At 55.3% G+C, this 13,857-nt stretch overlaps 1 protein-coding gene across 8 annotated transcripts in view; it reads left to right on the top strand.

The window, feature by feature from the left end:
- Nucleotides 1–2,051: 2,051 nt before the first annotated feature.
- FAM214B (family with sequence similarity 214 member B) overlaps nucleotides 2,052–13,857 on the top strand; it is a 38,508-nt gene continuing 26,702 nt past the window's right edge. For 3 of the 8 annotated variants that reach the window (XM_038124893.1, XM_038124896.1, XM_038124889.1), the window contains exon 1: nucleotides 2,642–7,532. The gene's annotated coding sequence lies outside the window, so the exon portion shown is untranslated. Of the gene's footprint in view, nucleotides 2,131–2,641; nucleotides 7,533–13,857 lie in introns of those variants that run through there. The other 5 variants (XM_038124891.1, XM_038124897.1, XM_038124898.1 and 2 more) reach the window with 5 other exon arrangements.

The following is a 13,857-nucleotide window of genomic DNA, read 5'->3' as shown; positions in this document are numbered from 1 at the left end:
AGCCAGTTCACACTGCAGAACACAGCCTGTGGCAGCAGCTGTGCGATGGACACTGAGCGTTTTTCAGCCCATCCCTGGTTTCCATGGCCTCTGCTGCTTTCCTGGTTGGACTCCAGAGCTTCTTGAGAGCTCAGCAGAGATGACATTCAGGGTCGAAAGGCAGAAAAGCTAAATTTTGCCCTGGAAGTCTGCAGGAAACCTGCACTGTGTAGGACAAGTAGGCATGTGGGGGAACCAAGTTTCCTGGGCTCTTCCTGACACCAGCACCTGCACACATAAAGTTTGAGGCAGCAGCTCCTAACTCACCAGGAACACTGGAGAATCGCATGCTCCTGTCATTAACACTCAGAAATTAGAATGTTCCATATATTAAATACCCCCCCTTCAGTGGTGCACAAGTGAATCTGGGGACAGCCAGGGGTTATTTAGCAAGAAATCTCCTAGAGCAGCAATCTGAGGCCCCAACAGGAGATGAGTTCCTGTGTTGGCAGCTGCTCCACGGCCACATAGCTGTCCTTAGGACACAAAGCTGCCATTTCTCCCTGCAGAGAGACACGTGCAGGGCACGGCTGTCAGAGGACCGTCTGTCCTGCTCACAGCTATTCCCAGACAGCACCGGAACAGCTTTATCCATGACACCACTACTGAAATTAATGCCACAGGATCAGCAGCAAGGCGAGGGGAGCGCTGGGACTCGGCAGCCAGTGCACTGCAGGTTCACATCCAGCTCAGTGTGCTAACACTGTCAGAAGACGAGATCCTGGTTATATTTATCATTTGACGATACTGGTCCCCACTATTTTTAGAGCGGTGTTGCAGCTGCAGCTCTCTGAGGAGTGAGGTGAGTCACTTGGGGGGACTGATCTTTACCAAACTTCACCCAAAATTGATGAAGTCAAGGCATCTCTTCCCTGACCTGAATGGCCTGTGGTCAGGCTGGTGAGCTGCAGGCTGCTTCCCTGCAGGGCAGTGGGGACTGCCGGCATCCCCACAGGCAGGTGGCAGTGCCCAGGAGCCCCACGGCTGCTGGGTGTTTCGGTATCTCTGAGCAGCCGTATCCCCGGGCACAGCTGCCCCCTTGGGTCCGGCACCCACCGTGGGCTCTGGCACAGCTAGTTCCCAGCCCGGCAGTATCGGGGGATGGCAGACCCGGCCTGCAGGGCACCGGCACCACCTGGGGAGTGGGGAACACCAGGGTGACCCCACTCGGGACACGAGGCAAGGGACACCGCGGGGGTCTCACCAGGGGGAGGCCATACCCATGGGGCCAGGGAGGGCCGTCTCTGGGGCTGGCACACGTCGCACGCGTGGGGCTGGGTGAAGGGTGACTCTGGGGTTGGGACATACTGTGCCCGTGGGGCGATGCCGTGCCCGTGGGGTGGGACACGCCGTTCTCGCGGGGCCGTGCCCGTGGGTGGAACATGCCGTGCCCCTGGGGTCATGCCCGTGGGTGGGACACGCCGTGGCCCTGGGTAGGACATGCCGTGCCCGTGAGGCCGTGGGTGGGCCATGCCGTGCCGTGCCCGTGGGGCCGTGCCCGTGGGGGGGCCATGCCGTGCCCGTGGGGGGGCCGTGCCGTGCCCGTGGGGCCGTGCCCGGGGGGGGCCGTGCCGTGCCCGTGGGGCCGTGCCCGTGGGGCCGTGGGGCCGTGCCCGGGGGGGGCCGTGCCGTGCCGTGCCCGTGGGGCCGTGCCCGGGGGGGCCCGTGCCGTGCCGTGCCCGTGGGGCCGTGCCCGGGGGGGGCCGTGCCGTCCAAGCCCCGCCGCGGGCCCGGGATCCCCCTCAGCCCACAGGGTGAGCGGCGGCAGTCCCGCCCCGCGCCGGCCCAGGCCCCGCCCACGCCGCCGCCACCAGCCAATGAGAAGCCACCCCTCCTGGGCCCGCCCCTTCCCCGCTGTCATCACACTCCCGCACGTGGAGGGGGCGGGCCATGGGCGGGGTCTCGGCGCAGTGATTCACCGCCCATTGGTCGCGCGTCCCCGCGGCTCGCCCCGCCCCTCGCCCTCCCCCGCCCAGAGCACCAATCAGCACGCGGGAGGCGGGTCCGGGGGCGTGTCCCCAGCGGCACCCGGAAGGAGCGGAGGAGCCGCGCACAGTCGGGGCCGCGGCGGCAGCGGCGGAGGGGGCGCTGGTGGGTCCGGCGGGGCCGCGACGGGCAGGGCCGGGGGGCGCGGGGCACGACTGGGCTCCGGGGGGGACGGGCTGCCCGTGCGGCGTGCGAAGGGGTTCGTGCGCCCCGTCTCTGCCGCCATCCCCCGGTTCCAGAAGGTTCGGGAGGGCCGTTGGGACCGGGGGCCCAGACCGCAGGGGCGAGCGGGAGCTAGGGGAGGCGCGACCAGAAGGGGCCGTGATCGGGTAGTATGGGAGACGCTGTAAGCGGAATGGGAACTGTGAGCGGAGGGGACCGTGGTCGAGATGGGGGTCTCTGAGCTGGGCACATCATGACCGGGATGGGGGTCTGTGAGTTTGGGGGACTGTGACCGAGGTGGGGAGCTCTCGCCGGGGCCCTTGGGCCGGCAAGGGGCCTGGCACCGGCGCAGGCTGGGGCAGGGGGTGCCGGGGCGGGGGGGGCAGGCGGCGGTGTGACCGCAGAGAGACTTTGGGGCGGGGGGAGGCGGGGGTGCCGGGGGAACTGAGGCTTCGGGAGGGCTCTGTCTGGCAGAGGCAGGTGTGGGGGGAGGCGGAGGGACCGCAACGGGGTGCAGGCTTTGCTGCGGGGTGTCCCCAATCCTGGCTCCCAATCCCCCGGCAGCTTAGGGAGGCTGCGCTGCCCCTGGTCTCGCCCACCAGGGCCACGTCCTCTGCGCTGTGACATGGGCAGGGACAGCCTGTCTGCAGCTCTGCCCGCACGGTGGGGCCTCCTCTCCTCCTCCTCCTCCTCCTCCTCCTTTTCTTTTTCTTCCTCCCGCGGGCATCAGCTCAGGCCCAGCTGGGACGTGGTGGGCTGCCCCCGGAAGGGCCCGCGGCGGTGGGGCCGGGTTCCCCGGGGGCGCGGGGGGCTCGCCTCGGGCGGCACCTGCCCCGGGGGTCCCTTCCCAGGCCCCGGCGTGGGGCTGCGGGGTGGGCGCCGGGGCGGATGTGAACCCCGGCATCCGCCGCCCTCTGGTGACAGCCAGCCGCGGGCGGAAGGGCCCGTCGGGGGCAGTCACCCACCCGAAATCAGCAGCTGCCGACCTAGCGAGGTTTTCAAGCGTTTTGCGGGTTTTATACAGAAATCGCGCAGGCGGCGTGCGCTCGGCAGCCCGGGTGTCATGTTTGGAAAGGTGGCCTGTTAGGGAAATCAGAGGGAATGGCTGCGTGGTGGGTGCTGGGGAGGTGGGCTTGCTCGTGAACATAATCCGTCGGTACGAGGGGCACACACCTCCGGGGTTTCCATGCTCCTTTTATTATTTTTCTTTGAGAGAAGGAGTGTGGAATTTGCAGCTGCTGTGGAAAATGTATGGTAGAGGAATGTTGTGCTCCAAATTTAAATTTTAAAAGTAATTTCCCCTCACTGCCTTTTTAAAAACATCAGACAAGCAGAGATCTGCTTACAGACCTGCCCTCTCCCTGAATCGTGTCTGTTGGCATCAGCAAAGAGGGGAAGTTGGGAAAATGTGGAGAGTGTAGCAGGCTTGAACCCTGACACAAAGCAGTGTCTTGGCAAGCTTGGTAGCACGAGGAGGTGAACAAGGTCCGGCAGGTGACACAGAAGAAAACTCCCAATGTGATAGTGCTAGAGTTACTTTTGTCAGGGCTGGGCTTTCGGTTGAGGACCGGGAGAATGAAGTCATCCCGTAAAGCCTGGTCACCGCCTTGTTTCACAGCAGCAATTCCATGGTTCGGGTCTCGGCGTGAGTGGGTGAGTGGCGGGGCGCTGATGGGGACTCTGCCTGTCCCAGCATGCAGTTCCTGTGCTAGGGCAGGGCACGGGTGGGAGTTGGCTGGGCTGAGGGGTTCGGATGGGGTTGGTTCGGAGGGATGTTGCTGCCGCAGTGTTTGTTGCCAGGGAGTGAACACTTGCCCTCGCCTGACCTCCAGCCCCTGCTCCCGTAACATTTAACAATAACACTGGATTGCTGCTGACTCCAGTGAGGCCTGGACATGTCCCTTCCCATGGAGCCTAGGGTGGTCAGGACAGCAGAGCCCTGCTGTCACCTCAGCTGTACAGCTGTGGCCCTTGGTGAGCTGGGCTTGTGGAGCAAGGTCCAGCCACAGGTGGAGCAGTGCTGGGGCTGTTTCAGCTGTGCCACTCGCCTGCCTTGTTTCTGTTCCCCCTGTGAGAGGTTTCTTACCCACTGAAAGAAGGAAAGCTGGTGGAGTCACTCTGTACTGTCCCGAGGAACTCTGCTGTCCCGAGGCACAGCTTGCTGAGGAACTCTCTTGCTTCCTTGCTTTTGCAGCAAGTTGTGCAGAGCAGCTCTCCATGCTCTATTTTTCATCTCTGCCCTCTCCAGGAGAGGTCTTTAGAGACTTATAGATAATTTAAATTTTACTGTTAGGCCTGCTCTTTCACTCCAAATCGGATGAAGGCCACAGTCCCTACACGCCCCCTTGGCTGGTGCTGAGCTTTCTCAGCCTCTCTGCCCTCAGCTCTCTTCTCTCTCTGAGCATGCAGAGCAGGAGGAGGAAGTTCCCTCCCTATGTTCAAGGGACCTGTGAGGGCAGAGAAGCACATCTTTGCCCCTGGTCTTCCTCCTTGCTGTCTGCTACAGGCTGCTTGCCCTGGCACATTTCTGTGCTGAGAGCCAGAGGCCAGAGATAGCCAAACTTTGCTCTTTGAGTCTGAGGGTGATTGAAGGGGATGATTATTGATCTGAGTCTTCAAAGTCAAAAGACTCTTGGCTCTTCCCAAGTCCTTTACATGTTCTTACAGCTCTGGGCCTGCCCGTGTTTGTCCTCTGCTAGATCTGGTTGGCACCATCGTGTGCTGTGTGGAAATGCACCGTGCCTGGGGGGCAGGACACTTCCTGATGCAGAATAAGAAAACCTGTTGTTGGTAGGTATGTGACCACAGACGAGAAAGGAGAAAGTGAAGCCATATGATTAGAAAAGTGGTGTCCTCAGCACACTGTCAATGGAGCTGTAATCAAATTATCAGAGGCTTTGGTAGCTGGAAGAATTAATGAGTCGGTTTTGAAACAAGACAGATGTGAAGGGCAGCATGGGAGAAATCCTGAAAGGAGATATTTGTATGCTGGCAGATGGTTTGTTGCTGGTTACTTAGTGAGATTGTTGCAGGTTACTCTGTGAGAGTCTTCTCTGAGAGGCTTTTGCCTGATGTCTCTCCACATCGCATAATTCCCAGGGACCACTTTCTTCCAGGGAACTGTGTGGGTCTCTGTGTCCTGGTAATGCCATGTTGCCATGTTTCTGATCCTTCCTTCTGTCTGCAGGGCCTGGCACCTCTGCTCCCTGAAGCCTATTTTCTGACCAGCTCAGTTCCTTTGTTATTTCATGTTGCTTTTGCTTGTGATCAAGTGAGCCAGATGAATATAACCTCTAGAGAACTTGGTCTCACGAAGTTTGAGGCCTGCTTTAAAAATTATTTTCTTTGACAGGAAAGTGTCTCTGTTCATCTTCCCTTTGGCTTTGTCCCTCTCTTTCACAGTCTCCCTTGCTTGGCTGGTGGATGCCCAGCTGCCAATTAACATGTTTCCCCCCTGTTTCCGTCTGCATCTTCAGCTGGTTGTGAATCCTGAATGAAGAGCAGCTGGGCTCACATGCTCTGCATTTCAGAGAGCCTTTTCAGGACTGGCCATTGCAGTTGCAGTCATACTTGCCTGTGGCCTGGACAACCCCCCAGCTAAGCAGCATGATGGTAGAACAATACTTGGATGGGAAACCTTCAAAGGAGTCCTGTGTGCTGCAAAATGGGAAGTTAGTGATTCAGCTGGAAGTGCTTTTTAGTAACAAATCCATATTCTGGGCCAGGGGTGATGTCAACGCTGAGATTCTTGTTGCTAGATGTGAACAAAGATGCAAAGCCCTTTATGCAAGAGCTGAGGTGGTAATCCAGATCTCCTGGCCTCAGTCCATTTGGGGTAATTGCATTCTTCCTGGGTAGTGTTTTCAACCCATCCCTGTCAGATACATTGCCATTGCTTCCTGTGCTGCTGCAGTATGTGGGTGGCAGCACTTCAGCCATGTCCAAAGCAATTCCTGTCACTGCTCAGGCTTAGTGCCTTTTGAGCCTTCTCTGAAAGACAGTGTGCTAGAGGAGGGACTTGGTGGAGGGTTTTCTGTATATGTATATTTACATTTACACATGCTGCTTTTACTGGGGCTTGTTCTGCTTGTAAGCTCTCCAAACCAAGAGCCCTTGTGCCTAGCTGGTACCGTTTCCAGGTGGGCCTTCTCCTGGGATGCCAGTGCAGGTGTCATTAAGCACAAGCTTTCTGGGTGCCCTCAGGACAGTCTTAAGGGCTGAAGCCCCAGTAGGGTAGTGTGGCCATGCCTCCCTGCACCATGGTGGGAAGGCTGTGCTTCTGGGGCACTGGCAGCCTGCCTGCCCGCAGTGCTCTGCTCCCCGGCACGGCAGCTCTGGTCTCAGCTGGGCTGTGCTCTGGTGGTGCTGCAGGGTGGTTGCCTGTGTGGATGGTCAAGCTGAGGAGCAGGGACTCCTCACAGCCACTTTTGCCCATCATGCCTGCAGCCAGGAGAAGGTCAGACCTGATCCTGAGGAGCCTGGTACCGTTGGTTTTCAGGACCTGCTCTGCACAAGGACCTAGCCCCCACAAAGTGTGATTTCTAGTGGTCTGCAATTAAAGCACTGGGAGCCTGGGGAGGAGACTTAAACAACATCTTTGTGATGGTGTTGGCAGGCTTCTCGGGGATTTCTATTAAGCAATTGTCGTTTTCTCCCTTCCCTGTAGCCTGGGAAACGCTGTGGTGTTGGATTTGTCTTGGTCTGTTTGGGTTGTTGGGAGGGGTGTCTCTCCAACAGTGGAGTTTGTCCCTCCCTGCCCTGGCTCTGTGTCTCCATGGGGTGCCTTAGCAGGTGGCCTGTGGGGACCACAGCCAGCGCCTGTTCTTGCAGATAAATCATATGCCAGCGCACCCACTCGAGAAGCAGAGCCTGTGTGGTAGAGAAACCTACAGCTGTGTGGGTGGACAAGAACAAAGCCAAAGGCACAGAAAGGCCTTTATTTCCCTCTGAAATCTGGGCAGGGATATCATGAATGTGACCTTAGCAGCTCTCTCAGGAGAGCCAACTGTGCACCCACCTGGAATCGTGCAGGGAACTGGGGATAGCTGGAAGCCAGGAGGGAGTCAGGGCTGCTGCTGGAGGGGCAGCCTCAGCACTGGTAAAAGATGTAGTGGGATTTTTGAGCTGGTGGGGGTGCTTGGGGTCTCTCATTTCTGTGCACAGGCCACTAGCTCACTTGGCTTGGATGAGCGGTTACTGTCCACACAGTGTTCCAACTGAACCTGTGCGTGTGGACTTGTCTTTCCAGGTGATCCAAGACAGCCGGAACAAGCAACCTCAAGGCCACACTGCGAGGGCTGACAGCTGAGAGCTGCCTTCTCTGTCTGCTTCAGCCCTACACTGAGGTTAGCAACATTCAAATATCTCTGATTTCCCCTGCCTCATCAGGGCTGTGTGAAGAAACAGAGAACTCTGTGCTCTTCTTCCCTTGGGTCACAGGGATAGCTCTGTAAAGTAGATGTCACCCAGGTGAGGTTCTCCCACAGACGAGGTTTTTCGGGTGCACCTGCATCCCACCTGGCTGTCAGCATGGCAAAGGGAGCCTGGATGTGTGGAACTGGTGCTGCTAAGACTGTTGAATCCTGCACACAGTTTGTCAGGAGCTCAAGGGTGATGTGTTCTTGCAGTCTGTGCTGTTTGCCACACTTGTCCTTCTGCATGCCAGCAGGATTCAACTGGGAGCATTTCCCAGCTGCAGGCCCCTGCTGTCTTTCACCTGAACGCAGCTGAGACTTTACCCAGAGCTTGTGGCAGAGGTAATCGTGTTCTCTATTCGCAGCATTTGGGTTTTTCCTATATTTTCCCAGGATTTTGTAGGTTGGCTTTGTTGTGTGAGGCTCAGAGGAAGTATTTCAGGAGGACCAGCAGTTTTTGTATTGCCACTGGCAAGAAATATTATCTGCTCCGAGGAACCAGCCTGGAGCAGCCTGCGAGGGCTGTGAGCTTCCTGCCCTGTCCATGGATGCTTGTGTGCCTGCCTAGAATCCAGCAGTGCTTGCCCCACCTGCATGGTGTGCTCTCACCTGGAAGGGAGCCCTCATCAGGACTATGCCTATGGCAGGGCAAGATGAACCCTTCTCTCACCCCAGAGCTCAGGTGTGATTTGGCCAGGAGAGATTACATGGGGAAGACATGCATAGTTTAGGATGCATAGCTGCCCAGGCTCTGCAGCTCTTCCTCTGAAGTGTCTGCCAGGGAAGCTGGAACCAATCCAGAGGCAGCTGGAAACTGGGCTTCAGGCCATCTCATCCTTCAGCCTGATGCTGAGGTGGTACCCACAGTGGGTGAGGCAGGGATAGATTTACCTGTGAAGGTGAAAAGAAGGAAAGAAGTTCTTTGCTCATGCCAGTGCCCTGTGCTGCAGATTACCAATCACACACACAATGCAGTGAGAGCAGAGCAGCCCCTTAATCCAGCTGGGTTGTGGCATTCACTAATTCCTGTTCCATGGTGGGATTTTATATCTCTCAGTGATGGGAGACATGGCAAAGACCAGAGAAAAGGTTTACTCTCAGTTTTGCTGGGGCTGCTTGTAGATCCCAGTCAACTAAGTTCACAGCATCCTCTCAGGGCTCCCCTACCTTTTGGCAAAGGCCATTTCAACACAGGGTACACCACACAATCATAGAAAGGCCTGGTTTGGAAGGGACCTTAAAGATCACATTCTAGCCCTCCTGCAATGGGCCGGGGGAGCCACACACTAGACCAGGTTGCTCAGAGCCCCATCCAACTTGTCCTTGAACACTGCCAGGAATGGGACATCCACAGCTTCTCTGAGCCACCTCTGCCGGTGCCTCACACCCCTCTGGTATAGTACTGGATCCACTTTTCTCCTGTTCCTCCTTGATAACCAATCAGCTTAATATCTTCTTGGACAGCAAATCTCCCATTTATGTGTAAAGCAGCAGCTTTTCCTGTTGTTCGGCCACAGCATAAAGCTGTTCTCTGGTTCATATATCACCTTACCCAGGTGATATCAGTGAGTTTATATTTGGGCTGAATTAGCAATTTTGGTTCCATTTTGTGCAGCTGGCGTTAGTCTGGAAACTGATACAGCTTGCAGACCCATGGACAGAATTGCAGTGCTTCTCTTGAGAATGAGATGGAACCCTGTGCTAAGAAACCTAACTACTGGGCAAAGTGGAGTTTATATCTTCAACAGAAAGCAGTCAGCCTAATGTCCTCCAGCCTTCTCTTGATGTGTGTAGGCTGCCCTTGCCCCAGAGTCTGACCAGCTGATGTAGCACTAGATCATCTTTCCACTGAAAACCACAAGAAAATGCTGCTTCCTCCTTCAGAACTGGAGCTCTGGGTTCCTTGTGGATATTGGCACTGGAGTTATGCAAGGAATCCCCTATTTGCCCTACCATCTCTGTTGCAAACAGGTCGGGCATTCAAAGATCCTGTTCATGGGAGTGTTGGGACAGCTGGATCCTTGTTCAGTTCTTGCTGCTCCCAAGAATGGAGTAGAGGATCATCTGCTGAGGCTATTTTAGGTTTCTGAATGTTGCCGGTGTCCCTCTGAGCTCCTATTTGTGTCCAATCCTACGGCTTCCTGCTAAGATCTGTGTGAGAATCCTGTATCCTCATGTGTGAAGGTTTTGCTTGGGCACAGTGTCCCAGAGATTAGGAAGAACTTTGAATTCCTCACTTACCTCAACATCTAACCCATATCAGCTGTACCTGTGACTCCTTTTTCTAACCTTTAGCTCTGAACATCCCTTGGACCTTGCTTTGCAGATGCCCACGTGTTGCCTGGTGGGAAGCAGGCTGCAGCTTCCCAGTTTTTTCCTGCCAGAAATGCACATCCTTCTTGTTTGCAGCAGCTGATTCCTGTTGTCTCAGATGGGAACATGCATTGCTGAAAATAGTCTTCCACGAAACCTCTAGGTGTGGAAATACTCCAAAGCTACAGCTGAATGAGATGAGATCCTGGTTCTGGCCATCTCTGTATGGTTGGATGGCTGCTTGCCATCTGCCACCACCATCCTCCAGCGTGGCACAGGGTGGGGCCTCCTGCCCTCTCCCTTCTTGGTACACCCAAGACTTTTGGCTTCCCTGCACTTTTTGGTTTCTACCTGCTCAGGTAATTTTTCAGCAGTGCTGAGCATTGCTGAGTTTCATGTTGAGGCAAGATGTAGCTCTGCAGTTTTGGCCCATCTTTATTTTTAGCTGTGTAAGGCATGGTTGATGGTATCAGAAGGAAGTTGCACGGCCTCCGGAGCTCCATGACTCATCCTGGATCAGTACCGAGGCTTTGCTAGCTTCTGCTATAACCCTCAAGTGATGTAACTGGTTGTGGGAAAGGACAGAACAGAGAGAGAAGCAGAGCTTTTAGAAGTTTGGGGTTTTTTGCTTGTCTGCGACGGTCCTTTGTCTTGTGCCTGTGTGAGAGAGGTGAAAGGGAGAAGAGCTCTGCTTACCACCCAGGCTGGGTAACTGTTTAGTGGCACGTAGCAATGGTAGGGGAGAGGTTTTTAAGGCAAGAAACAAAGCAGGATCCTGTCTCTGATTCAAGCCACAGTGAGGTTTGGTGCAGCAGTACAGACCTCCCTGAAGTGGAAACTGTCTGGAACTGGAGAGCAGAGGCTTAGGAGATACCTGCTAGGATGCAGCAAGAAGAGTCTGAGACCCCATTCCCATCAGATCTAGTGCTACTGCAATGTAGAAAGAGCTCCTGGGGCTTTCTGACCTGCAGGCAGCTGTGTTGGGCTGGACTGGAGAGGGACTGCATGTCACCGCCATGGAGCAGGCCCTGTGGGACAGGTGAGGATGTTGAAGCACCCCTGCCTGCCACAGCACAAAGGAGATGCAGTTAAAAAGGCCTCTATTCCCCAGATTTGTCAGCGTGGCTCTCCTGTGCGTTGCCTTGAGAATAGACAAGGTGAGGTGCAATGCACCTGGGTCCCGAGTAGGGTCCTTGCCCCTGAGGTGGGCAGGGATGAGGGCCTGTGGGAGTGGGCTTCCACATCCACCCCCTTTCCTTCCTTGGTGAAGGTGCTGCCTTTTAGGAGTATATTGAGGCTTTGGGGTGTTTCGTGTGTGGGGCAGCAGGGAGAGGACAAACAAAGAGGAGCAGAGACAGGGGAGAATGCTGGAGGGTATTGCTATGGTAACTTGCAACTGGCAGCGTCACTGACAAAGCAGAAAAGTAATCAGGCAAATGTGGAAGGTGCCACAGCCCTCAGTGCAGCCCAGTCCCAGCTGTGCCCTGGGCTTGGCACCCCTGGACTCCTGCCTGATAATTTGGAATCTGAAGCTGTTCTCCTCTAGCAGCAGCCTCAGGGTGAGTGGTCGGGGGTGTTTTGTCCATCTTCTCCCCTCTTTTGCCCCTTGCTGGGGTGTGGGCAGGCAGCACCCACTTACAGACCTGTTTGTTTTGAAGCCCTGAGCTGCAGAGCAGGCCCAGCCAGGAACAAACCAGTCTCTTGATCCCTCTCACTACCATGGAAGAAAGCGAGTCATTCTGCTGCCCTTGCTTATCCTCAGTTAATCAACATAAGTGGCTCCAGCCACGACTGCACCTTCCCAGGATGCCTGGCCCTGTGCTGTTCTGTCCACCTTGCACAGCCAGTTTGCCTCGCTCCAGGGTACCTGTACTCAGGGAGAGCAGATGCTCTTGTGACCCCTCTGATATGGTCTGAGACCATCCTCTGGGGCAGGCAAAGGAGAAATTAAACATTTTGGAAGCTGCCTTTGGGTAGACCCCTTACCAGATGCGGGTAAGAGAGCTGGCTGTTGTTGGTGAAGGGGCAGTCATGCACTCACTAGCAGAGGGAATGGATCAGGAAGCCATTTCCAGCCTGGCTATAATGTGAGTGTGACTGAGACCTGACCTGTCATCCATGACATGCCTAAAGGCCTGGATGTAAGCCAGGAAAAGGACCTGCTGGCGGCAAGCACAGCTTGCTCGTGTCAACATGGATGGCTGTGTGAGCTGTAAACCTCTCTCATTACACCTCTCAAAGGTCACTGCTGGCAGTGAGCTACAACACCCTGCCCACAGCTCTGTGCCCAGCCCAGAGTGAGAGGGAAACAATGCCCTTGGAGATGTATGGAGGCTGGATGTGTGGGCTTGCCATGGGGTGGCACATGCTGCTCTGGTGCCTGTGGCCACAGTCTGTCTGGGACTAGAGGATTCAGTCAAAAATGGATGGGGAAGGATGCCTGTGAGCTACCGAAATAGCTCTGTACTCACAAATGTCATAACCCTTACCTGAGCTGTGACACCCCCCCCCCTTTCCGGGGTACAAGGCCTCATGTATTGCCCTGAAAACCATTTCACCCTTTCCAGTATGCCCTAGTGTCCTTCTGTGATGTAGGGTTACTGTAAGATCTGTATGGACTGCCCACTTCTCTCCAGTTCTGCAGTTTCAGTCATCTTAAAACTCCTGAATAGTCTATCTAGACTTGTTTGCACAATGTTCCCTGGACTCCAGACCCTGGTGTTCCCAAGGGAGAGCAAACAAGGAGGTGGAACCTGGAACGTGGGGGCTCTGGGAAAGCCTCCTGTGGTGGACAGCAGTCTGCTTCCTCCCTCTCACTGCCAACAGGTTCCTTCTGCTTTCAGAGGGGAGCAGTTTGCTCTGCCCTGGGGGCTGGAGCTTCCTTCCCATGGAGGAATCTGGGACACTGGTACCTGACACTGAAGGCGGTTTTGGGTTAGCAGCTCGAGCGCTCCTTTCTGTATATGTGACCTTCAGCACATGGTGTGAGAGTTGATGTTGGGTTTATTATTATAAATAATTATGGGTGCATTATATTATGGGTGCATTGTATTATGGGCGCAGGTGGTGGCAGAGCATGGTAAAAGTCCATTGAGCCACACTGTAGTGCCCTCTGACCCCACTTTCACAGCCAGTGGTTTCTCATCTTTCCTCTGGACTAAGGCCCCAAGATGTGCTATGGAATATCATGGAGTGTTGCAGAGCCCAGCAGGTGAGGCTCTGGGTCATATGTGTGTGTTGGGGTGGGAATTGCCATTTTCTAGGCCAGAGGATGTTTTCTCTTTTATCATTTGTAAGCACCTTGCCTGCCAAGATCGCTGCCCAAGGCCCAATCTCTTGGGTGCTGTGACCCCATGAGTTACAACCATGTCATCATTGAAGTGCTGCCCCCCTTTTTCTGTCTTACCTGTTCATACTACAAAGTTTCAAGCACAAGTACCAAAAAAGCCCAAAGGTAGTGGGGTCATATACTCTGCTGCCAGTTTGGAGAGGAGTTAAGATAGGCAGTGCTGGAATAAACATTTAGGGACAGGCAGCCAAGAGAGATTTCTTCCTGTTGTGTTGTGTGGGTTACATGCTGCTTTGCTTTGCCCCTGCCATTACCTGAGGCAAGTCCAGGACATGCATGCCTGCTTGTAATCAGGTGGGGACATCATCCTGAGCAGTGTCACTCAGAAAAATTGGACAGTGTCCTGTGGGACATCAGGACCAACCTGCATGCTGCTGCTGTGGGAAGAGTGGTGGGAATTTCAGCAGAGAGGTGATAGATCAGTGAGACCAAGTGACATCTTCGATTCTGTGGGTGTTTCTACCTGCATTCCCTAAATTGTGAGAAGGTAGCTGAGTCCAGCTGTGCAGTACAGATTGTCTGGAAGATGCATGAACAATGGCTTGCAAGAGCCAACCCTTAGCTCCACTTAGGCCGGGAGAAAATGCCTGGATG

This window comes from Motacilla alba, chromosome Z, assembly GCF_015832195.1.
Source record: "Motacilla alba alba isolate MOTALB_02 chromosome Z, Motacilla_alba_V1.0_pri, whole genome shotgun sequence".
In the NCBI taxonomy this organism is placed as follows: Eukaryota; Metazoa; Chordata; class Aves; order Passeriformes; family Motacillidae; genus Motacilla; species Motacilla alba.
Note: the sequence above shows the minus strand (reverse complement) of the source record. Positions and strands in the feature narration are given on the sequence as shown.